A 25,249-nucleotide genomic window follows, 5' to 3' on the forward strand; every position below is an offset into this window, starting at 1 on the left:
GCAGGGGCCCAAGGACTTGGGCCATTCCCTACTGCTATCCCAGGACATAGCAGAGAGCTGGATCAGAAGAGGAGCAGCCTGGACTAGAACCAGTGCCCATATGGGATGCCGGTGCTTCAGGCCAAGGCTTCAACCCACTGCGTAACAGTGCCGGCCACAAGTTGGCTTCTCCCTAACATCTTGTTTGCCTGGTGAGTTTTGTAATATCCGTGAGTGAACTAACAGTAATTTTCCATTTTGTGTTGAAAATGGAACACCAGGGCCAGCGCCGCGACTCAATAGGCTAATCTTCTGCCTAGCGGCGCCGGCACATCAGGTTCTAGTCCCCGTTGGGGCGCCGGATTCTGTCCCGGTTGCCCCTCTTCCAGGCCAGCTCTCTGCTATGGCCCAGGAGTGCAGTGGAGGATGGCCCAAGTGCTTGGGCCCTGCACCCGCACAGGAGACCAGGAGAAGCACCTTGAGACCTGTCTCTGTTCCCAATTCCAGCAAAGGAAGACCTTTCTCTCTGTCTCTCTCTCTCTCTCACTTTCCACTCTGCCTGTAAAAAAAAAAAAAAAAAAAAAAAAAAAGGAACACCAGACATTTTCCTTCAAAGAAAAAAGAAAGGAAGAAGGAAAGAAAAAAGAAAAGAAGAAACAAAAAAGCTGGACTGGTAAGCACTGGTGCTGGGAGCCAAGGTGGAGTGCAGGTTCTCCGTGCTCTACCCTGAGCACATGGAGTCTGGCAATCCCAGGTCCACCCAGCCTCCTGGCTCTGGTCAACCCAGAATCAAAGTAACATGGATAAGCCAACAACAAAAGCTTCCCCAGCTTTCACTTTAGCTCCTCGTATCTCCAGAGTGCTTGTCTACAGAAAGTCCACAAAGAGTCTACAAAAAGTCCTGCAAAAAATCTACAAAAAGAGTGGGGCTGGTGTTGCCGCGCAGGGAGCTAAGCCGCTTCCTGCCAGCTGGCATCCCATTTCATAATCCTGGGTTGAATCCCAGCTGCTCTGCTTCCGATTCAGCTCTCTGCTGATGCACTTGGGAAGACAGGAAAAGATGGTGCAAGTGCTTGGGCCCTTGGCATCCATAGAGGAGACCCAGGTGGAGCTCCATGTTCCTGGCTTTGGCCCTGGACTAGCCTGGGCTGTTGAGGCTATTTGAGGAGTAAACCAATGGATGAAAGATCTTTCTCTTTCTGTCTCACTTTGCCTTTCTTAAAAAAAAAAAGAGAGAGAGAGAGAGAGAGAGAGAGAGTGTTCAGGGAGTCACCGAGGGGCAGGGATTTGGCACAGTGGTTCAGACACTGCTTTTGATACTCACGCTGTATCACAGTCCTTGTGTTCGAGTACCAGCTTCACTTCTGATCCAGCTTCCTGCTGATGTACACCCCGGAAAGTAGCAGTGTGGGTCCTGGATTGAGTTTCTAGATGAAGCTTCTGGCTCCTGGATTTGGCCTGGCCCAACCCTGGTCATTGTAGCCATTTGGAGAGTCTACCAGTGGATGGAAGATCTCTCTCTTCTCTCTCTCTCTGTTTCCCCCTCTCTAGCTGTAACTCTGGCTTTCAAATAAATATATTAATCTTAAAAAAAGAGAAAAGAAAAGAAAAAAGAAGAGAAAAGGAAAGAAAAGAAAAAAAATATATACATCAGGGCTGGTGTTGTGGTATGTGGGGTAAAGCTGCCACCTGCAACACCAGCATACCATATGGACGCTAGTTAGAGTCATAGCTGCTCCAGTGCCCATCCAACTCCCTGCTAATGCACCTGGGAAAGCAGCAGAAGATGGCCCCAGTGTTTGGGATCCCTGCACCCACATGGGAGATCCGGATGAAGCTCCTGGCGCTGACCATTTTGGGGATGAACCAGTGGATGAAAGATCGATCTGTCTTTGTCTCTCCCTCTCTCTAACTATACCTTTCAAATAAATAAATCTTTTAAAGATTATTTTAAATTTTTTTATTTTCATTTTATTTTAAAGGCCTAGGTTCAGTGACAGAAAGAGACAAAGATAAACAGAGATCTCCCATTTGCTGGTTCACCCTCCAAATGCCCACAGCAGCCCGGCTGGACCAGGCCAAAGCGAGAGGCCTGGAGGCTGGTGTTGTGGTACACAGGTTAGACCAGTGCTTGTGTTGCTGTTTCAACGCCTGGCTGCTTTGCTTCTGATCTAGCTCACTGCTTATGCACCTGGGAAAGCAGTGGAAGCTGACCCGAGAGCTTGGGCCCCTGTGACCCATGTGAGAGACCTGGATGGGGTTCCAGGTTCCTGGCTCAGCACCAGCCTTTGTAGCCATTAGGGAACGGACTGAAGCAAAGTATGGAAGATCTCTCTCTCTCTCTCTCTCTGTTCGTGTGTCTCTCCCTCTCTCTCTGTAACTCTGCCTTTCAAATAAGTAAAGCTTAAAAAAAAAAAAAAGTCTAGGACTAGAGAAACTACTCAATGCAGGTCTCCCGCTTGGGTAGCAGGGCAGAACAACTCGAGCCATCACTTGCTGCCTCCCAGGGTGTGCAGCAGCAGGAAGCTGGAACTGAAAGTGGAGCCAGATCTAGAACTGTTGAAGTCAGAAATCAGCCTGTGTGTGTGAGAAGGGCCTGAGGAAACCAGCGGAAGCCCCAGAAGCCCAGCAGTTTGCACTTCCAAGTGCTGCTCAGACCCTGATAACCTTCCAGGCGGTCTCATTCCTTCCTGCGAGCTCTGGGAGCCGCACGGAGGGCAGGCCTGTACTTCCGGGAATGGGGAAGTCCCTACCTGTACTTGCCGGGAAGAAAAGTCCTTGTCAAGGTCCCTGCAGGTGCCTAAAGGTCAACCAATGAGGATCAGACCCGCCTCAACCTTTAACCCCATGTCCTGAATCTATAAAAGGAGCTCTCCCAATCTCTGACGCACGACTTCCCGGGCCCCCACTCTGTTGGGACTGGGGAACCTTGCCCGGGAGCGGAACCCCAGTAAAAGCCTGTGAATTAATTGATTCGTCTGCCTGGGAAGATTTGTTATGCGCCGGACACCTTGCACTTCCAGTAAGGAAAGCTCCCAGAATTCTCTCTCCTCAGGACCTAGTGGGTTACCTGACACAGAGCAATAAAACCTTCATGGATGCCCTAAAGGACGCCCCTCTGCTCTGCCCAGCTCCAGCAAACCTGAGGAGGAATCTGCTAATTTACTCTCCACAGAACCCTTTATCCTAAAGGAGAAGGGGGAGGGGGTAGAGACTCTCTTAAAAACCAGGAATCTAAACAAAGACTGCACTCAGCTCTCACCTGGCCTGCCCAGGTGATTTCTCTCCATTCAACCATGTAACCTTACTTTCTCCCAGCCTGAATGACTGGGCACGCTCTATCCCTTCCGTTCTGAGGGATGTCGGGTCCCTAACAAACCCTTATTACTTTGCTCTCTGTCTCACACCTGAATTTTCTTTTGCATGAAGACAAGAACCCCACGATTTCTCTATGGTGACTGAGACCCAGCCACTCTCAAATGGGATGTGTCCCAAGTGATGTTTTAACCTCTCTGCCAATGTCCACCCTTGGGCTTCAAAAATTGTTGGCACCAGAATGTGCTTTGTAATTCCATTTTCCATGAATTTTTGAAGTGCTGTCATTCAGGGATCTATAGGCATGTACCCTGGCAGATGTACCTTTCTACTCTATTCCAACACATTTTTTTTATCTCCAAGTTTTTTGAAATAAAAAAAAAAATGTTGTCAGGCAACAGGAACAATGAATGGAGACAGATGACTCATTCACCAATATTTCTGAGATCTAAAATGTATTAATTTAATTCACTTTATATTATAATGAAGCTTTGATAGTACTTTTCATACCCTTATACGAATCTGAAAATTCCAGACAAAAATCGAGTTTTTAGAGTGGTGAATACCAAGAGCCAGGTTCCCACAACACAACCCACTGGTGCTTTAAAAGAGAAACAAAACAAAACAAAAGCATAGCTCCTTCTCCCATCCCTGCCCCTTGAAAATGAAGTCCTTTTAGGTACAATTTTGCTTTGTTGCCAGTCTTTAACTGCCCCTCCCCCCGAAGTTTCTCATTCCTCATTGTTATCAGCCAACACGGGAGGCTGACAGGAACGGGAAGGGCTTGTTTTTGTGTAAACATCTTTGATCAGATTGGAGAGGAAGGAATCAGGCGCTCGAGTGCCGGCTCACCGTAAGCCAAAATCAGGACGACGGTTTCTGCAGGGAGAATAAACAACCGCAATGCCGAGAGGCTACCCATCTTTCTTAAGTGTCAGGGGCCTACGTTTGCTTCTTTTTATTTCCAAATCTAACTCCCTGGTGAAAGCCAATCACATCCTCTGTTAGGAAAGGCCTGCAAGGAGTGCCCCCTTACACGCCCTGACCTGCCCCCACCACCGTGAGAAGGCTCCAAGCTGTGCAAAAGGACAAAAATGCATACAACGTGACAACCCCCCCACCCCCACCCCCACCCCGCAGTGACCTCCCTCATGGTGTGTTCTGGACAGGAAAACTGTTTTGAGTATGGCTTTTCAACAAAGACTTCTCCAAGGCACTGGAGGCTACGTGGGCGTGGTAAGAGCCTGGCTCTGGATGCCTGCACATGGGGGCCGACACGTACTCCCAGTGTGACAAGAGCCTCTTTTTCCCTCATTTACAGCATGGGGACTACAGTGAGTACCTCACAGTGACTGAGAGGCCCGGAGGAATGTCAAGGCTCTTAGCTCAGAGCCTGGGAGAGACTGAGTTTGTAGGAGCTATTGTTTTTAGTCTTGAAAGTGTTAACACAATTGTTATTGTATGTTAAGTATACAAGCCTTGACTGTAGTCCCTACTTAGGCTCAGACTAGGTTTCATCTGTGATTCTGAACTCTGGCTGCTCATTAGAATTGTCTAGGGAGGGGCTGGCGCAGCCTGTGAGGAACCCTGGTTCCAGCTCCCTGCTAGTGTGATTGGGAAAGCAGCCGAAGATGGCCCAAGTACTTGGGTCCCTGCACCCAGATGGGGTTCTAGGCTCCTGGGTGTGGCCCTGGCTCAGCCCCGGCCATTGTGGTCATTTGGGGAGTAAGCCAGCAATGGAATATCTTTCTCTCTTTAAGTCTGCCAAATAAATAAATAAATAAATAAAATCACCTAGGGAGATTTTTTGCATTTCTGTTCTTTATAGCACTCACCTCCTTCAAGGACTGTCTTGTTTACTGGTTTGTTTTCCGTCTTCTGCACTGGGAGGAGCTTCCTAAGGACAAGACTTTGTCTGACTTTTCCACTTCTTTTTTTTTTTTTTTAAGATTTATTTATTTATTTGAGAGTCAGAGTTACCCAGAGAAAGAAGGAGAAGCAGAGAGAGAGAGAGAGAGAGAGACAGATAGACAGACAGAGAGGTCTTCCAACTGCTAGTTCACTCCCCAGTTGGTTGCAATGGCCAGAGCTGCGCTGATCTGAAGCCAGGAGCCAGGAGACTCTTCCAGGTCTCCTACACAGGTGCAGGGACCCAAGGACTTGGGCCATCCTCTACTGCTTTCCCAGGCCATAGCAGAGAGCTGGATTGGAAGTGGAGCACCCGGGTCTCAAACTGGTGCCCATATTGGATGCTGGCACTGTAGTGGCAGCTTCACCCCCTATGCCACAGCTCTCGCCCCCACTTCTTACTCCAATAATTAAGCACAAAACCCAGCACCTAAAATGCACTTAAGAAATGTTTTCAGATGGGGCCAGTGCTATGGTGTAGTAGGTGAAGCTTCCATTTGTGGCACCGGCATCCCATATGGGCGCTGGTTTGAGTCCTGGCAGCTCTTCTTCTGATCCTGCTCTCTGCTAATGGCCTGGGAAAACAGTGGGCTTGGGCTCCTGCACCCATGTGGGAGACCCAGAAGTTGCTCCTGGATTCTGGCTTTGGATCAGCTCAGCTTCAGCCATTATGGCAATCTGAGGAGTGAACCAGCAGATGGAAGATCTCTCTCTCTCTCTGTGTCTCTCCCTCTCTCTGTAGCTCTGCCTCTTAAATAAAAGATCTTTGCAGATGTGGCGGGCATTTGGCCTAGTGGTCAATAAGCCACTTGGGGTGCTCAGAGCCCCTTTCTAGGTGCCTGGGTTGGAGCTCCGGCTCTGCTCCTGGCTCCAGTGGGAGGTGATGCCTCCTCCTGCCCCCAAAACACCACATCCATCCCACTGGCAAGACCTAGGATTCTGATTCTCTGCGTAGCACTGCCATCTACTCACTGCATTCCACCCCCACTGAACAGGACACCAGGCCCCCATGGACCGAAAGTGTCCCTTGTTCCCCTCCCCATGTGACGTCAGCACTTTGCTATGCATCCTTACAGACTGAACCATTCAGCTCACTTCCTTATTTCTTGTGAGGCACTGTTCTAGGTACTGGAGCTACCAACAGTGAACAGAGAATACCTACTTTAATGACACTCACACTGCAGTGAAAGACAGTAAGTAAATAACCACTGGGCCGGCGCCACGGCTCACTAGGCTAATCCTCCGCCTTGCGGCGCCGGCACACCGGGTACTAGTCCCGGTCGGGGCACCGGATTCTGTCCCGGTTGCCCCTCTTCCAGGCCAGCTCTCTGCTGTGGCCAGGGAGTGCAGTGGAGGATGGCCCAAGTGCTTGGGCCCTGCACCCCATGGGAGACCAGGATAAGTACCTGGCTCCTGCCATCGGATCAGCGCGGTGCGCCGGCTGCAGCGCGCCGGCTGCGGCGGCCACTGGAGTGTGAACCAACGGTAAAGGAAGACCTTTCTCTCTGTCTCTCTTTCTCGCTGTTCACTCTGCCTGTCAAAACAACAACAACAACACATAATGTGCTAGGTGGGAGGGGGAAGTAAAGAAGTAAAATGGCTGGGGTCAGCGCTGTGGCACAGCGGGTTCACGCCCTGGCCTGAAGTGCATCCCATATGGGCACCGGTTCACGACCCCACCGCTCCACTTCCAATCCAGCTCTCTGCTATGGCCTGGGATAGCAGTAGAAGATGACCCAAGTCCTTGGGCCCCTGCACCCGCATGGAAGACCCGGAAGAAGCTTCTGGCTCCTGGCTTCGGATAGGTGCAGCTCCAGCCACTGCAGCCAATTGGGGAGTGAACCAGTGGATGGAAGACTCTCTAACTCAGACTTTCAAATAAATAATAAATAAATAAAAGAGAAGTGAAATGGGAAGGAGAGTGGAGGGAAGTGAGTGCTGGTGCTGTTTCACAGAGAGTGAGAAGGGAAAGTAACTAGGCAGCAAGGTGATGTTTGGGCGAATGAAGTGACAGAGCGAGCGAGAAGAAGGGGCTGTCTGGAAAGGTCATCCTAAGCAGGGGGACTGGAAATGTAAAGGCCCTGACACAGGAGAGATCTTGATGCCCCCAGCATGGGCCTGAGTGGAAAGAGCAATAGCCCAAGCCAGCTATGGGGTGGCTGGGCGAGATCATGCAGGTTTCACTCAGTGTGAGATAGGAAGCTCTGGAGGGTTCTTCACAGAGGAGTGAGGCTTTCAATGTCGCCGCTGCCAGGGGGAAAGAGCATTCCCTATCTATCTGTCTGTCTGTCTATCTATCTATCTATCTATGTATCTAACTTTATTATTCGTCTACCTGCCTATGGATTCTGTTCCAACATAAAAAGGACGCTGGGTGAATCGCTTTCTTATTTTTTGTTTCCAAAGTGAATTTTGGAAAAACAAAACCTGGTCATGTCTTTCCTTTGTTTAAACTCCTTTGTGCCCTCCCAGTTTGGCCTCTGGCCACCTCTCCAGCTGCCCAGTGACAGAATTTCTTTTCCTGCAGTGGGACTCAGGACTTTCTGTTTTTAAAAGGTTTATTTTATTTACTTGAAAGGTAGAGTTATAGAGAGAAAGAGAGAGGGGAAGAGATAGAGTTCTTCCATTGCTGTTTCACTCCCCAGAGGGCTGCAATGGCCGAAGCCAGGAGCCAGGAGCTTCTTCTGGGTCTCCCACATGGGTGCAGGGGCTCAAGCCCAAGCACTTGGGCCATTCTCTACCGCATTCCAAGGTGCATCAGCAGGGAGCTGGATTGGAAGTGGAGCAGCCAGGGGCTTGAAGTAGTGCCCATGTGGAATGCTGGTACCGCAGACGGCGGCTTAGCCTGCTGTGCTGCTGAGCTGGCCCCAAGGCGCTCAGGACTTGCAAACACGCTTGTCCCATTGGTCTGGATTCTCTTTGCTTCCCTCCCCATCTGCCCTATCAACGTTTGTATAGGTCTCATCCATTCTTTTCTTTTTAAAGATTTATTTATTTATTTGAAAGAGTTAGAGAGAGAAGCAGAGGCAGAGAGAGAGAGAGAGGGAGAGAGGTCTTCCATTGCTGATTCACTCCCCAATTGGCTGCAATGACCAGATCTGCGCCAATATGAAGCCAGGAGCCAGGAGCTTCCTCCAGGTCTCCCACGAGGGTGCAGGAGCCCAAGGACTTGGGCCATCTTCTACTGCTTTCCCAAGCCATAGTAGAGAGCTGGGTTGAAAGTGGAGAGCAGCTGGGACTCAAACCGGCGCCCATATGGGATGCGGCACTGCAGGCGGCGGCTTTACCCGCTATGCTACAGCGCCAGCCCCATTCATTCATTCATTCATTCATTTCATTCTCTCATCAAATTTTTACCAAGGGCTTGCTCTGTGACAAGCACTGCTGTAGGCACTAGGAACACAGATAAAACAGACAAAAATTTATGAACAAAATAAACAAAAATTCTAGCCCTCTGTGGCTTAAATTCTAGTGGGAGGAAGACAGGAAAATTATGTGTATAACTTATTACTTTAATAATAATGTATAATTTAGTAAATTATATATTATATGTGACTTTATATATAATTTATAGACATTAAAATATGAGCTTGTAAGTCAGAAGGTGATGCACGTGAAGGAGAAAAACAAACAAGGAAGGGGGGGATGCTGGGCCGGGCATGGCGATTTTAGACAAGGTGGCTGAGAGGAAGCCTCGCCGGACAGTGACAGGTGAGCAGAGACCTGGCAGGGGTGAGGGTGCAAGTCAGGCAGGTGTTTGGAGGACAGCATTCCAGGCAGAAAGCAAAGACCTTATGGGGAGAGCTTGTGTGACCTGTTCCCGGAACAGCAGAGAAGTGTGTAGGGCAGGTGAGCGGGCAGGCCCTTGTAAGGACTTGTCTGTTCCTCCCAGGGACTCGGGAGCCAGCAGAGGGTTTGGGCAGAGCAGGAGCTGCGAGTTCCGACTTGGAGGCCAACAGGATCACTCAGGGTGCAGAATTTAGACTCAGCTGAGGGAGGCTTGGTTAGGAGCCTTCTGTGATGATGGTGGCTTGATTCAGCATGGCACAACACAGGTGGTAAAAGGTTGTGGATTCTGAATATAGTTTGAATGTGGAAGCACAGGATTTATGGAGAAAACACATGTGAAATGTGTGACACAAAGGAAATAGTCAAGGATGATTCTAAGGTTTTTGCCTAAACCATTAGAATGGAGTTACCAGGTTGCTTTTTGTAAGACAGATTGACAGTAAGGGAGGGAGGGAGAGAAGGAGGGAGAGAGAGAGACAGAGAGGTCTTTTATCCACTGGTTCATTCCCCAAATGGCCGCAACGGCCAGGTCTAGAACTGGCAGAAGCCAAGTGTCAGAAATACCATCCAGGTCTTCATCATAGGTGGCAGGGACTCAAGAATTTGAGCCAGCATCAGCTGCCTCCCAGGGTACACATTAGAGGAAGCTGGAGTTGGAAGCAGGACAGGGACTTGAACCCCGGGCACTCTGACATGTGAATGTCTACCCCAACAAAAAATTTTTTTTCAAGATTAATTTTATTTGAAAGGCAGATTGACAGAGAGAGGGAAACAGATCTTCCATCCTCTGGATCATTCCCGAAAAGGCCACAAATGAAGGCATGATCAGGAACTCCATCCAGGAGTCTTATGTGGGTGCAGAGGCCTAAGTACTTGGAACATATTTCACTGCTTTTCCAGGCACATTAGCAGAGAACTTGATTGCAAGTGGAGCGGCTTGGAATTCAAAACTGGGTCTTCAGTATGGGCTGCTGCCATCACAGGTGGTGGCTCAACAATTAGAATGGAGTTACCAGCTTTTGTTTGTTTTTTGAAAGACAGATTGACAGACAGTGAGGAAGGGAGGGAGAGAAGGAGAGAGAGAGAGAGAGAGAGAGAGAGAGAGAGAGAGAGAGAGAGAGGTCTTTTATCCACTGGTTCATTGCAGCACCAATCCCCAATAACAACTTTTTGTTTTATTTATTTGAAAGGCAGAGTTACAGAGATAGAGGGAGAAACAGACAGAGACAGAGGTCTGGGGCTGTGGCCTAGCAGGTGGGGCTGCTGCCTACAGTGCTGGCATCCTATATGGGTGCCAGTTCGAGTCCCGGCTGCTCCACTTCCGATCTACCTCTCTGCTACGGCCCGGGTCCTTGGGACCCTGCACCCGTGTTGGAGACCTGGAGGAAGTTCCTGGCTTCGGATTGGCGCAGCTCCAGCCGTTGCAGCCAGTTGGAGAGTGAACCAGTGGATGGTAGACCTCTCTGTCTTTCTGTTTCTTCTCTCTGTGTGTAACTCTTTCAAATAAATAAATAAATAACTAAATCTTTTTTTTTGTTTGTTTGTTTTTTTTTTTTTTTTTGGCAGGCAGAGTGGATAGTGAGAGAGAAAGAGAGAGAGAGAGAGAGACAGAGAGAAAGGTCTTCCTTTGCCATTGGTTCACCCTCCAATGGCCGCCACGGCCAGCGCGCTGCGGCTGGCGCACTGCGCTGATCCGATGGCAGGAGCCAGGTACTTCTCCTGGTCTCCCGTGGGGTGCAGGGCCCAAGCACTTGGGCCATCCTCCACTGCACTCCCTGGCCACAGCAGAGAGCTGGCCTGGAAGAGGGGCAACCGGGACAGAATCTGGCGCCCTGACCGGGACTAGAACCCGGTGTGCCGGCGCCGCAAGGCGGAGGATTAGCCTAGTGAGCCGCGGCGCCGGCTTAAATAACTAAATCTTAAAAAAAAAAAAGAGAGACAGAGATCTTCCATGTGGTTCACTCCCAAAATGGCTGAAACAGCTGGGGCTGGGCCAAGCTGAAGCCAGGATCCTAGAACTCCACTAGGGTCTCCCACATGGGTGGTAGGGACCCAAGCATTTGGACCACCTTCTGCTGCTTTCCCAGGTACATTAGCAGGGAGCTGGATCAGAATTGGAGCAGCCAATACTTGAATTGGCACTCATATGGGATGCAGTATCTTGGACAGTGGCTCAACCTGCTGTACCACAATGCCGGCCCCATAGCACATCTTACATTACTTATTTAAAAAATTTTATTTGAAAGGCAGAGTGACAGAGAGGGAGAAAGAGAGATCTTCCATGACTGGTTTACTTCTCAAATGGCTGTAACAGCTAGGCCTATGCCAAGGTGAAGCCAGGAGCCCAGACTCCATCTATGGCAGGGGGAACTCAAGTACTTGGGTCATCATCTGCTGCCTTCTGGGTGCATTAGCAGGAAACAGGGCATTCAGGACTCCCAAGGGCACTCTGAGGAGGGCTGCAGGTATCTCAAGCAGCACAGTAACCTGCTGGGCTATAGCGCCTGCCCCAAGCACAATTTTTGATCAACACCTAATAGCCATACATAATCGTAGGGCAGAATGTATGTGACAGTTCAACAATGTATATACAATGTGTATTGATCACATAAGGATGACTAATGCTTCCCTCTCCCCATCATTACTTTATGTTTGAAGACTTTCAGCTCCTTTCTCCTACTTACTCACGTAGTATACAATAGGTTATCATCGCTGCAGTCTTCCCAGCGGGCTGCACACCCCTACAGTTCATTCCTCCCATGTAACTGTGTTTTAGTACCTGTTACCCAACCTCCCTCCCCTCTGAATTACCTGTTTTCTTTCTACATGCTTATATTTATTTGGAAGGCAGAATGGGTGGGGGGAGGGAGGAGAGAGAAATCTTCCATATGCTCCCATATCGTTTATACCCCAAATGCCTGCAATAGCCAGAGCTGGGCCAGACCAAAGCCAGGAACCCTGAATTCCATCCAGGTCTCCCCCTTGGGTGGCAGGGACTCAAGTACTTAAGGCTTCATCTAATGCCTCCGAGGATGTAAGAACAGGAAGCTGATTGGAAGCAGAGGTGCTGTTCGAACTAGACAAATGGATATGGGATGCAGGCACATCCCAAGCGCCCACCCCTGAATTACTTGTTTTAATACTTGTTTCCACTAATACATTTTTCATGAAGGGGGAACGGGGACCAAGCGTTTTTATTCCCTTCCTCAGCAGAGTGAGTGCCTGAGGCCTCCCTGTAAGTTTTTGGGTCTCTCACAAGCAGGGAAAGGACTCAGAGCCTCAGCTTACTGGACATGCGCGGTCTCTCATTTTCTTACAAAGATCCCAGGCTTGGCTTCATGCTCTGCTGTTTGGAAACAGTTAATGATCTGTGAACAAGGGTCCTTGCAAATTCAGTAGTTGGTTCTGGATTAAGTGATAGATTTATTTTTTAAAGATTTATTTATTTATTTGAAAGGCAGAGATAGAAAGATGTGGAGAGACAGAGGGATAGCTTCATCCGCTGGTTTACTCCTCAGATGCCCACAGTGGATGAGTCTGGGCCGACTGGAAGACAGGAACATTCTTCCACTGCTTTCCCGGGCACATTAGCAGGGAGCTGGATCAGAAGTGGAGCAGCTGGACGTGGAACGGGTGCCCATATGGGATACCAGAGTATCACAGGCTGGAGGCTTAACCCACTGTGCCACAAAGTGAAACTGATAGATTTACCAAGTCATGAAGCACAGTCCTTTAACTCTGTAATTTCAAATGTTTATTGATTACTATGTTCTGCAGTAGCCTGTTGAAGAGGGAGGAAGCCCTTGACATTCCAGCCAGAAACAGAAGGGAGTGGGGCTGACCAAGCACCGCCTGGTCAGGCCTCGCCTTTCTCTTGAAGGTTGTTCTCTGCCGGCTTCAAGTCCAGGTGCCCTTTGCTGATGCACAGTCCGGTTCTGTGAATTACACTGGGCACTACCTAGGGGACACAGCTCCGGGAGTGGGCCAGGTCTCCCAGGCACCTGCTCAGCACCACCGGGCCTGCGTTCCTTTGGATTTAGAGGCCTGTACTGAAATCAATCTTGGTCACCGTCCCATGACCCAGGGAGCGGTTGATGTTGAATGTATAGGATTCGTGTTTGCTTTCTGTGTCGTTTGTTTGTTTTGTCATTTTGTTTTGTTTTCGGAGCATTCACCCGGAAGATAAGAAAGGTGGGAGTAAACTTCCCTAAATGGCCAGAGGGACTGGGATAGGCCCTTGTCCAGCGCGTGTGGCCGTGCGCTGAGAGCGGGGCTGTGTCAGGAGGGGCCGCGGGACCTGGAGGGCTCCGCGTTCGGCCCGCTCAGGTGAGCCCGGGGATGCCTCTGGCTCTCGGTGTGCGAGGTCCCGGCAGGCGGACTCCAGTTCCTCCCTGATCCAAGCTCCAAGGCTTCCACTTGGCTTCAGTTTCTCCTTCTGGAGAGCCAGGGAGCGGGCCCAGGGCATTTTTCGGGGCGCCCGCATTTCGAGGATACCTGTGACCCTCCCAAGACCCCGCGTCGCCGCGCACCGTCCCGGGGGCTACGGCCGGGGCGGGGCGGGCGCGGGGCCGCGCCCGGAGACTCACCTGTGCGCCGAGCGGTGACTCACCTGCCCCCCGCCCTCCCCCGCTCGCGGGCTGTTCCAGGAGTCACCGCTCCTCCTTCCTGTCGGGGCCCGAGCGCCCGACCGGGGCCTGGGACGAAGTAAGGCCGGGGGTAGGGGCAGAGAGGGAGAGGTCCTCTGGGAGTTCTGGCCCGCCGCTAGGTTCCTTTTGCGGAAGGGCCGCTCCCCGCAAACCCCGGCCTCCGGGCCGGGAGAAACCAGCGGGAGGCGGCGGGAGGCGCGGGGAAGAGCGAGCCGGAGGGAGGTGCTGGGAAGGGCGGGCGGGGCCGCGGCCGCGGGCGGGGGGCGGGCCGGGGGCGGGGGCGCCGGCGGCCCATTTCCTCCTGGGAGCCGGACGGGCTGGAGACAAAGCGGCCAGCGTCGGCCTCTGGCTTCGGGAGTGTCCTGCGCTCGCCCCGCTCGCCGCAGGTAACTCTCTTCGCACCTCCCTGGACGCGAGTGCGGGGGTCCTGGGGCTGGGGCGCCGTCTCTCCTGCGCCGCCGCCCGGAATCGGGCTCCCGGGGGGCGCGGGTCCGGCGTCGGGTCGGCGGCCGCTTCCCCGGCGGGGCGCGGGCCTGGGCCCCGGGCGGGCGGGCGGGGCCGGCGTTCCCCGGCTCTCGGGAAGTTGAGGGGCCGCGGCTGCCGGAGAGGAGGCGGCGCAGGCCCGGCGCGCCGCGGCGCTTCCTGTTGGAAAAGTTTCTCCCGGTTTCTAAACTTTGTTCGGGCTGCCGCGGGGCGCGCGCCGGCTGCCTTGCCTTCGGCGGCGGGCACGTCCGCGCGCGGGCGGGGGCGGGGGGCTCGGCGTTGCGTGCGCAGGGCAGGCCCGGTGGTCTGGCTCTCTGGTTTCTGCCCCCCGGCCCCCCACCGGCCCCCGAGACTTGCGGGGGTGCGGGGCGGACGGCGGCGGGCAGCGTCGAGGCCTCCCTTTCTCGGGCCCAGTGCCGCGGGCTGGGCGCACCACACCCTTCCCTTTGGAATTCCTCAGCCGGACTCCCTCACGCCTCCCTGTCAGCAGTGGCGTTAGCGGGACTTTTCTTCGTGTTGACTTTCAAAGGAGAGAGCGAGTTGGTGCGCGCGCGCGAGAACTTGCTGGGAGCTCGCCCCGAATGCGGGCCCGGCTGGGCCGCGGCGGCCTCTGGGCGGTGCGGGCGCCACCCTCTCCTCGCCCCGCGCCCGGCTCCCGTGCGTGTGCGTGTGTGAAGCCCCGGCTGAGTGAGGGCGGTTCGTTGTTCTGATGAAGGAAATGGACGGCTGTGGCAGACGAGAGCGTGTTTGTGTTGAGCAGTGATTTTTTAAGACCGTCCGGTGGCTGTGACTTGAAATGGAATGTGCAGATCACATTAATTAGGCTGTGTTGTTATCTTTCACAAGAGAGGCAAGTGCGGGAGTTATCTGCACTCTGTCCAGTTACTTACCTTTCTTTCTTTTAGCTAAAAGAAAAAAAGAAAACCTTTTACCCTGTTTCTTAAGGACTCACCGATAATGAAGACGTGGTCACCTGCCCCTAAAGGCTCTCACTGTAGTAGGGAGAGGCCCAGGCTGGAGCAGGATGATGGGTCAGCTGTTACACCAGGGTTCTTCAGAAAAGCTCCTGGAAAATAGAATCGTGTATGTGGTGATACAGAGGAGACTTGAGAAATCCTGAGCAGGGCCTGTGGATAAGTCTGGAAAGACTTCCTGGAGAAGGTGGCATTTGGACTAGATGGAACATGAGCTGAGGTTTGCCAAGTGGAAGGGTAGAGAAATACAAAACTGTGAGATTTTGGAGAACCGTGGTCTCACTTTCCTGGTTTTCTTTTACTTTTGGCTCTTCTCAGTTTTTTTCTTCCTAATTTTTTCTCCCATTTCACCCATGCCCAAGGCTGTATCCGAAGTTCCTTGTGGCGTCATTTTTACTCTGATCAGTAACCTGATTCCTTGTAACCGCGTAGAGCTGAGAGCCGTTGCGCAGTCTTGTGGTCATCAGTGCCGTAAGCTGGAGCAGGAACGGCTGTTTTGAGGGCAGGTGCCTCCTGACCTACATGGTCAGCTGTGTACGGAGGAGTGTTTGGGAGTGCCAGGGGTACCTCAAATTCAGCATGTCCAAACTGGGACTCCTTTCTCTTCTGGAGGCATAAAGCAGGTGTGGAGAGGCAGAGCAACTGGCAGGGCCTTGTCATTTCTTTGAGAAAGAATGTGACAGACATCCTGGTGGCTGGAGTGGTGGTGGTGTGTGTGCTGGTGGGGATGAGGACAGAGGAACTCAGATTATGGGACTCCAGTCCTTGGCTTCTTCAGCATGGCTGTCTTTGACCTGCCTCTGCGCTCTCTGCCAATCTGATGTGCGCCTTCTCCTGACCCCAGCGGAACCACCTCTCCACAGTCCTCTCTTGGGTCTCTAGGCACAAGGAGTCTTTCCTGTCTCAGGACCTTGACACATGCAGAAGATTCTGTAGCCTGGCAACCACAGATGATGATCATCATTTTTTAAAAAGATTTATTTTTATTTATTTGAAAGTCAGAGTTACACAGAGAAAGGAGAGGCAGAGAGAGAGAGAGAGGTCTTCCAGCCGATGGTTCACTCCCCAGATGGCCACAACGGCCGGAGCTTCGCCAATCCGCAGCCAGGAGCTTCTTCTGGGTCTCCCATGTGGGTGCAGGGGCCTGAGGACTTGGACCATCTACTACTGCTATCCCAGGCCGTAGCAGAGAGCTGTATCGGGTCTTGAACCAGTGCCCATAAGGGATGCTGGCGCTTCAGGCCAGGGTGTTAACCCACTGCACCACAGCGCCGGCCCCAAGATTATTTTTTTTTCAACAAGGTTTATCTATTTATTTGAAAGGCAGACCGATACAGAAGGGGAGACAGAGTAAGAGATCTTCCACTAGCCCCAGATGGCTGTGTTAGCTGTGGCTGGGCCAGGAGGAAGCCAGGAGCCTGGAACTCCATCCAGGTCTGCCTTGAGGGGTAAGGGCATAAGCACTTGGCCTGTCTCCCATTTCTTTCCCAGGCACATTGACAGGGAGCTGGATTGGAAGCAGAGCAACTGCCTCTTGAATTGTCACTATGATTTAGGATGCTGGCGTCACAGATGCAACCTTTTTTTTTTTTTTTTAAGATTTATTTTTTTATTTGAAAGAGTTGCAGAAAGGCAGAGGCGGCGGGGTGTCTTCGATCTGCTGGTTCACTCTCCAGATAGCCTCAAGGGCCGAAGCTGGGCTGATCCGAAGCCAGGAGCCAGCAACTTCTTCCGGGTCTCCCACGCAGGTGCTCGGGTCATCTTCCATTGCCTTCCCAGGCCATAGCAGAGAGCTGGATTGGAAGTGAAGCAGCTGGGACTTGAACCGGGGCCCATAAAGCAACAGTGCTGCAGGTGCAACTTAACCCATTGCAGCACCACAGCAGCCTCGAGTTTTCTAATTTTGATGAAGTGTAGTTTATCTGTTTTTGTTGCTTATGCATCTGGTGTCATATCTAAGAAACTTGCCACATCCAGTGTCCTGGAGCATTTCCCCCCTCAGGTAAACTGTGGATATCTTGAGGGCAGAAAATTTTCATTGTAGTCATTTTATCCTAGAGTAAGCAAGCACATGGAGGGCAAGGAAAGAATTTTTAAAATGTAATTTTGAGATGAGCATTGGCCTAGTGGTTAAGATGCCAAGTTGGGATGCCCACATTTCATACTGGAGTGTCTGTGTTCTAGTCCCGGCTCTGTTCCTGATTCCAGCTTCCAGCTCGTGTACACTCAGAGGTAGCTGTGAAGGCTTGATTGGTTGAGTCCCTGCCACTATGTGGGAGACCTGGATTAGGATTCCTGGTTCTCTTTGGCTTCCTGTTCAGCCTGGGCTGTTCCTGGGCCTTGTGGGCATTTGGGGAATGAGCCAGCAGATGGGAGCTTGCTCTGCTTGTCTGCCTGCTTCCTTATCTCTCAAATTATAAAGTGTGATTCTTTTTTAAAAAAAAATGTTAATTTACTTGAAAGGCAAAGAGACAGAAAGATATACAGATCTCTTCTGTCAGCTAATCGCTCTCCAGATGTCCTCAGCAGCAAGGGGGGACAGGCTGGAGCCAGGTCGTGTTGCAGGTGTTTGAACTTCTACCAGCTGCCCCTCAGGATGCATGTTAGCAGGGAGCTGGGTTGGAAGTGGAGGAGTTGGAACTTGAACCAGACGTAGAGTGTCTCAAGTGGTGGCTTAACTTGCTGTGTCATATTGCCTGAATACTCCCTTGAAGTGAAAAAAATTCTTAAAAGATCATTAAGAAAAATGGAGTTGGGGCTGGCATTGTGGCTTAGTAGATTAAGACTCCTCCTGTGGCACTGGCATCCCATATGGACGCTGGTTTGAATCCTGGCTGCTCTACTTCCAGTCCAGCGCTCTGCTATGGCCTGGGAAAGCAGTAGAGATGGCCCAAGTGCTTAGGCCGCTGCACCCAGGTGGGAGACCCAGAAGAAGTTCTTGGCTCCAGGCTCTTGGCTTTGGATCAGCCCAGCTCTGGCCATTGGGACCGTTTGGTGGGGGGGTGAACCAGCTGAGGGAAGATTTCCCTGTTTCTTCCTCTCTCTGTTTGTAACTCTGCCTCTCAAATAAATAAATAAGTCTTTAAAAAAGAGTTATGTGTTGGGATGTTTCCTATTATTGCTAATTTGATACTGATTTTCTGTGTGTTACCTGTTGAATTACAACAGTAACATACTCTTCAGAGGTTTTATTCTGAGACTCTGCCTTAGAGTTTGAACTTTGTCATCTGTATAATGTAGCAAATGATTTACAGAGGATATTTATTTTAACTTCTGATAGGATAAAACCCTCATTCTTTCAGTTATGGAGTGCTGGACAGGACATGTTTTTATCTGTAATGAGTGGGTTGTCTTTCAAATAAAACCAGTGAACAAGTTCAGCATTTAAGTATCATTAAAAGTTGCTGACTTACCTTCAATAAAACTCTTTAGACCATACATTCTTTTGCTAAATGTTGAACTCCTTCAAGGCACTTTTGTTGTGTATCTTTGTTTCTGATAATAGCTGATTCATTTCTTTGCCCATGGCAGGTACTACTCAATAAATATTGAATTAGTTATAATAGATGCACTTACGGTATATATAGGATTATGCCAAGTCTGTATGGGAGTGGAGACATAGTTTAACATCCAGTTCATTAAGTTTTTTCTTGTGGTAGGTGTTGTGGTCGAGCAGGTTAAGCTCACTTGGGGTGCCCATATCCCTTATTGGAGTGCCTGGTTTGAGTCTCAGCTACTGTGCTTCAAATCCAGCTTCCTGCTAATGCAGCTGGGAAGGCAGTGGCGATGGCCTCAAGTACTGGAGTCAGTACCACCTATGTGGAGGACCTGGATGGCATTCTAGGCTCATTACTGGGCCTGACTCATTCCCTGCTATTGTGGGCAGTTGAGGAGTGAAACAGTGGAAATTCATTCTGTGTCTCTCACACACACACACCTTACACATTGAGGGAAATAGATCTCCTGTCCACTGGTTCATTGCCTAGATGCCTGCAGTGACTGAGGGGCCTGAAACTATGAACAAGGAACTTGATCCAGGTCTCCCATGTGGGTGGCAGGAACCCAACTACTTGAGTCATCACCTCTGTCTTCAGGGTCTGCATAAGCCGGAAGTTAGAATAAGCACAGTTGAGAACTGAACCCAGGCACTCCCATATAGAACTTGGGTGTCCTAACTTGTGGCTTAATTGCCAGACCAAACACCCACCTCTGTTGTATATCCTTTAATTATTTTGTCTAGGTATGTATGCTGACCACATGTAACTTCTGTGAAAACTAGATATTACTTTTTGTGCTCTTTTGTAATCTGTCCACTTATATAACTTGAACATTGTCCCTATTGGTATAGTAAGACTAATTTTTTTTTATTTATTTTTTGACAGGCAGAGTGGACAGTGAGAGAGACAGAGAGAAAGGTCTTCCTTTGCCGTTGGTTCACCCTCCAATGGCTGCTGCAGCCGGCGCGCTGCGGCCAGCGCACCGCGCTGATCCGATGGCAGGAGCCAGGAGCCAGGTGCTTTTCCTGGTCTCCCATGGGGTGCAGGGCCCAAGCACCTGGGCCATCCTCCACTGCACTCCCTGGCCATAGCAAGACTAATCTTTATTTTATGTACAACAAAGAAGAAATGCATCCAAGGGGCAGCGCTGTGGTATAGTGGATAAAACCGCCAACTGTGGTGCCAACATCCCCTATGGGCAATAGTTTGAGTCCGGACTGCTCCACTCCCATCCAGCTCCCTGCTAATGCTCCTGGGGAAGTAGCAGAAGATGGTCCAAGTGCTTGGGTCCCTGAACCCATGTGGGAGACCTGGAAGAAACTCTAGGCTACTGGCTTCAGTTTGGCTCAGCTCTGGCCTTTGTGGCTGTTTGGGGAGTGAACCAGGAGATGGAAGACCTCTCTGTAACTCTGCCTTGCAAATAAAATAACTAAATCTAAAAAAAGTGTCCAAATCAGCTAGAAAATGCCATCAGTTGTAAGACAACATCCAGACTTCAGAGACTTAAAAATGTAGAGTGAGTTGAGTTGTAGAACTGTGGAAGTATGACTGACTCCGAGTGTGGGATATTAATGCCCTTCGTCTTCTGTTGCGAAGCTGCCTTAATCAGGCCTCTGGTAGAGCCCTTTGCAGCCTTCCAGGGTGGGGCTTTAGTTTGTAGCTAAAGCAGCTTTTGTCTGTTCTTGATTATTCCTGGGTGAAAAGTGCTTGCTTGCTTTCTTTTTTGAATATGGTGGTTATAAAATTGACCATGTTAACTACAGCGGTGTGCCAGTTCACGATGGGGACACTGTTCTGAGACATGTGATTTCCTTGTGGTGTGCTCTTGACACGGTGTGCTCACACTGACCCAGGTGGTATAGGTCAGCCATTCTTTTTCTTTTTTTTTAAGATTTATTTATTTGAGAGGCAGAGAGGCAGAGAGAGAGAGAGAGAGTGTTAGAGTTCTTTAATATGCTGGTTCACTCCAAAACTGGTTGCAATGGTTGGAGCTGAGCTCATCTGAAGCCAGGAGCCAGGAGCTTCTTCTGGGTCTCCCACACATGGGTGTTGGGGCCCAAAGACTTGGGCCATCTTCTACTGCTTTCCCAGGTTAGAGCAGAGCATCTGGGACTTGAATCGGTGCCCATATGGGATGCCAGCAGTGCAGGCGGCAGCTTTACCTGCTACGCCACAATGCCGGCCTTGAGGTCAGCCATTCTTGATGCAGTCAGGAGAGTGCTAAATGAAACGAATGAGGCTGCTGACAGCATTTCTTTTTTTTTTTTTTAAATGTGGTTTTTTTGTTTGTTTGTTTGCTTTTTTTTTAACATTTATTTGAGAGGCACAGTTACAGAGAGGGAGAGGGAGAGACAGAGAGAGCTCTTCATCTGATACACTCACCAAATAGCCACAATGGGCATGGCTGGGCTGGTTGAAGCCAGGAGCTTCATCTGGGTCTCCTGTGTGGGTACAGGGGCCCCAAGCTCTTGGGCCATCCTCCACAGCTTTCCCAGGCACATAAGCAGGAAGCAGGATTGGAAAGTGGAGCAGCCAGGACTCAACCTGGCACCCAAATGGGATGCTGATGCTGCAGGCAGTGGCTTAACCTGCTGCACCATGGCTCTGGCCCCAGGTTCTTCGTCTTTCTAGAACTTGGTATTTTCTATAATGGTCTGTCTGCTTTCTCAGGATCAGCCTGAGGCGTGAACATAAGATCTTAGGTCTTTCTGAGCCTTTGTCTTGGCATGCACCCCAGTCACTCTTTGTTTTCCTTCCACCTCTAAATATGATTGCTTTTAAATGTGTCTTTGAAGTCCAGCTCCTAAAAAGAGGAATCAGAAAAAAGGAAGCCAGGGGAGGAAAAGGGTACTGGCCCATTAAATTCCTTGGAAGCTAAAGGGGGAGGTGGTGTGCAGCCTTGGAGGGGGTGCCGTGATGGCCGCCCCTCGCAGTGCTTCACCTCGCTGATTTGAAGCAGCACTCAGATCGCCCACGTTTGGAGAATGATGTCCTTCTTGCCCACCCTGGCTTCTGCAGGCTGTTTATAACCAGCTCCAGGACTGGAGTTTAGAGGGTGGGGAGCTGCTGCTGACCTAAGAGCAGAAATTGATAACCCAACTTAAAATGCAGGCCTCGGCATGGAAGTTGCAGGTCTTCAGTAGACTCCAGAGTAGTTAACATCAGACAGACTCTGTAGTTGTTGGCTGTGTGGAGAAACAGATTCCTGGTGCTTTCCACACTGTCATCCTCCCAGAATCTCTTTTCTTTTAAGGTGAAATAATACCGCATTGTTCACATATACCACAGTTTGTTTATCCTCTTACCTCTTGTTGATGTGGATTGTTTCCAAGATAGCTACTTTTTGTTGCTTTTAAAATTCTGCCAAATTCCCCTCTGGAAATGGGCTTGATTGGCATCTGGTACATCAGGGTATTTTCTGTTCAAACTTTCTCACTACTTAATGCTTGGCAGTGTGGACTGCAGGCCACCTGAATAAGTGAATGAGTCGGAAGGAATCTTGTGGGCAGGTCACACTCCTTGGATGGAGGTAGAAACGTCCCATAGGCTGGTCAGATAAGTCCTGGGAGGACCACTTGCTGGCATTGCTCTCATCCAGAGAGGGTTTGGCCCTAAATTTTTTATCCAGCAGTGTTCCTTGTCAAGGACGACCGAAACTCTACCTTCTCACCAGTAATCCTCCTTCAGCCTTTTCAGAGTTGAATGCTAATTTAGCTCTTGAAGCAGAAGTCCTGAGTAAATACTTTTTTTATTTTTTTAAAGACTTATTTATTTATTTGAATGACTGAGTTAGAAAGAGGAGAGACAGAGGTCTTCCACCTGCTGGTTCATTCTGCAAACAGCCACAGTGGCCAGGGCTGTGTGAGGCTGAAGCCAAGAGCTTCTGGGTCTCCCTTGTGGGTGCTGGCCTCAACCATTTGGGCCACCTTCCACTGCTTTCCCAGGTGCATCAGCAGGGAGCTGGAAACCAGCAATGAAGCAGCAGGGACTTGAAAACCAGCGCCCATATGGGAGGCAGCACTGTAGGCCATGGCTTAACCCACTCCGTCACAGCGCTGGCCCCATAAATACTGTTTTGTACACATAGGTTCTGTGGTTTAGTTGTATGTATATGCTGCTTTAAAAATAAAATCATTTAGGGCTGGAGCTGTGGTGCAGCAGGTAAAGCCGCCACCTACAGTGCTGTCATTTCATATGACCAGTGGTTCGAGTCCTGGCTGCTCCACTTCTTGTTTTTATTTATTTATTTATAAATAACTATTCCTTTTTTTTTTTAAAAAGATTTATTTATTAATTTGAAAGTTGGAGTCACAAAAAGAGAAAAGGAGAGGCAGAGAGAGAGAGAGAGAGGTCTTCCATCTGCTGATTCACCCCCCCAGATGACTGCAACGCCGATCCAAAGCGAGGAGCCAGGAGCTTCCTCCGGGTCTCCCACGTGGGTGCAGGGGCCCAAGGACTTGGGCCATCTTCTGCTGCTTTCCTAGGCCACAGCAGAGAGCTGGATCGGAAGCGGAGCAGCCAGGTCTCGAACCAGCATGCATATGGGATGCCGGTGCTGCAGGCCAGGGCGTTAACCTGCTGCGCCACAGTGCCGGCCTCAATAACTATTTTTTAAAAAATATTTATTTATTTATTTGAAAGGCAAAGTTACAGAGGCAGAGAGCGAGATCTGCCATTGGCTGGTTCACTCCTCAAATGGCTGCAATTGCTGGAGCTGAGCTGATCCAAAGCTAGGAGTCAGGAGCTTCTTCCAGGTCTCCCACGTAGGTGCAGGGGCCCAAGCACCCAGGCCATCCTCTGCTGTTTTCCTAGGCCATCAGCAGGGAGCTGGATTGGAAGTGGAGCAGCTGGGACTCCAACTGGTGCCCATATGGGAGGCTGGCGCTGCAGGCAGTGGCTTTACTTGCTACGCCACAGCACTGGCCCCCTGTTTATTTTTCAAAGGTTTATTTATTTGTTTGAAAGGCAGAGTTACAGAGACAGGAGGAGAGACAGAGAGATCTTCCGTTTTCTGGTTCACTCCCCAAATGTACACAAGATCTGGGACTGGGCCAGGCCCAAGCCAGGGGCCAGAACTCCATTGTGGTACTTGGGCCATCTTCTGCTTTCCCAGATGCATGAGCAGGGAGCTGGGCCAGAAGTAGAGCAGCTGGGACTTGAGCCAGAACCCATCTGGGATGGTGATGTTGCAGCCGTTGGTTAAACATCTGCACCATGATGTGGGCCTCTACAGCACTGTATGTATGTATGTATGTATTTACTTACAAAAGATTTATTGAGGGCCTGGCATTATGGCATAGTGGGTAAAGCCGCCACCTGCAAATATAGTAAATCTTTAAGAAATAAAAAGATTTATTTATTTGAAAGGCAGAGTTAGAGAAGGAGACACAAACACAGATAGACACAGAGCGAGGGAGAGGGAGGAAGAGAGAAAGATACCTTCCATTCGCTGATTGACTCCCCAGATGGTCATAATAAGCAGGGCTGAGCCAGGAACTCTTATCCAGGTCTCCTACTTGAGTGCAAGTGTCCGAACACTTGGGCCATTTTCTGCTTTTCGCGGGTACATTATCAGGGAGCTGAATTGGAAGTGGAGCACCTGGGATGGGAACCAGTGCCCATATGGGATGCTGGCGTGGCAGGCAGTGACTTTATCTGCTACACCACAATACTTCTATACCACTCAAGAGTAAATTTTATTGTATGAAAAAGTGAAAAAATGAGCAAGTTAAAAAGAAATTCATTCAAAAATTTCTCGGCAGTTTTGACCGTCTAATAAATAAGTAGTGAAAAACATGAACTCCATTATCACAACTTTGACGCCATAAAGAAATCCTGGTTATACTATACATGTTGGAGGATTTGTCTTATTAGCATTTTCTGTTTTCTCTGAAGGAACAAACAAACACATCAGGCATTTAGGCAGGTCTCGTAGAGCAGCAGTTTCTGAAACTTGCTGGAGTGTCTGTGCTGGCTTCCAGAACCTAGAGGGTGTTGCTTATGCAGCTGGTGTCTGCTCAGCTCCTGTGGTTGTAGACCTGCACCTAGTGGGGGTGAGGATTGGACAGTCTGGCTCAGCTTGGCCTGCTGCATGCTGTTTGCTCACTGGTAAGAATGCTGCACTGAGTCATCCGTTACTGAGGGTTTGCAGTGTGCAGTAAACCATCCACATTGCCCTTTCTCAGTTAGAACCTCTCAGTGCTCATTATTTTCTTAGTTTTTTTCATAGTTGTCACTTTTCTTTTTTCCACGTGCAAGTGTGCCCCAACTCTGGTTCTAATAGAGCTTGAAATTAACATGCATTTCTATTTACTTGTTGCTGGACTGCCATCTCTCAGCCCTACTTTTTTTTTTTTCTTTAAAGATTTATTTATTTGAAAGGCAGAGTTACAGAGAATTAGAGAGAGAGACAGACAGACAGATCTTCCATTCTCTGGTTCACTCCCTAAATGGCTGCAACAGCTGGAGCTGTTGGCCGATCCAAAGCCAGGAGCCAGGAGCTTCTTCTGGGTTTCCCACATGGGTACAGGTGCAAGAACTTGGGCCACCTTCTACTGCCTTCTCAGGCCATAGCAGAGAACTGGATCAGAACTGGAGCAGCCAGGACTCCAACTGGCACTGCAGGTGGTGCCTTTATCTGCTTTGCCACAGCGTCAGC

The 25,249-nt window shown here is 50.1% G+C and overlaps 1 protein-coding gene across 3 annotated transcripts in view; it reads left to right on the forward strand.

Moving 5' to 3' along the window:
- The first annotated feature begins 13,209 nt into the window (after positions 1 to 13,209).
- CTNNA1 (catenin alpha 1) overlaps positions 13,210 to 25,249 on the forward strand; it is a 169,104-nt gene continuing 157,064 nt past the window's right edge. The window contains exon 1 of one of the 3 annotated variants that reach the window (XM_070075026.1): positions 13,210 to 13,317. The gene's annotated coding sequence lies outside the window, so the exon portion shown is untranslated. Of the gene's footprint in view, positions 13,318 to 13,630; positions 13,696 to 13,940; positions 14,024 to 25,249 lie in introns of those variants that run through there. The other 2 variants (XM_070075025.1, XM_051843320.3) reach the window with 2 other exon arrangements.

The sequence above is a fragment of the Oryctolagus cuniculus genome, chromosome 6, assembly GCF_051225735.1.
Source record: "Oryctolagus cuniculus isolate XC-2025 breed Fujian yellow rabbit chromosome 6, ASM5122573v1, whole genome shotgun sequence".
Taxonomy (NCBI): domain Eukaryota; kingdom Metazoa; phylum Chordata; class Mammalia; order Lagomorpha; family Leporidae; genus Oryctolagus; species Oryctolagus cuniculus.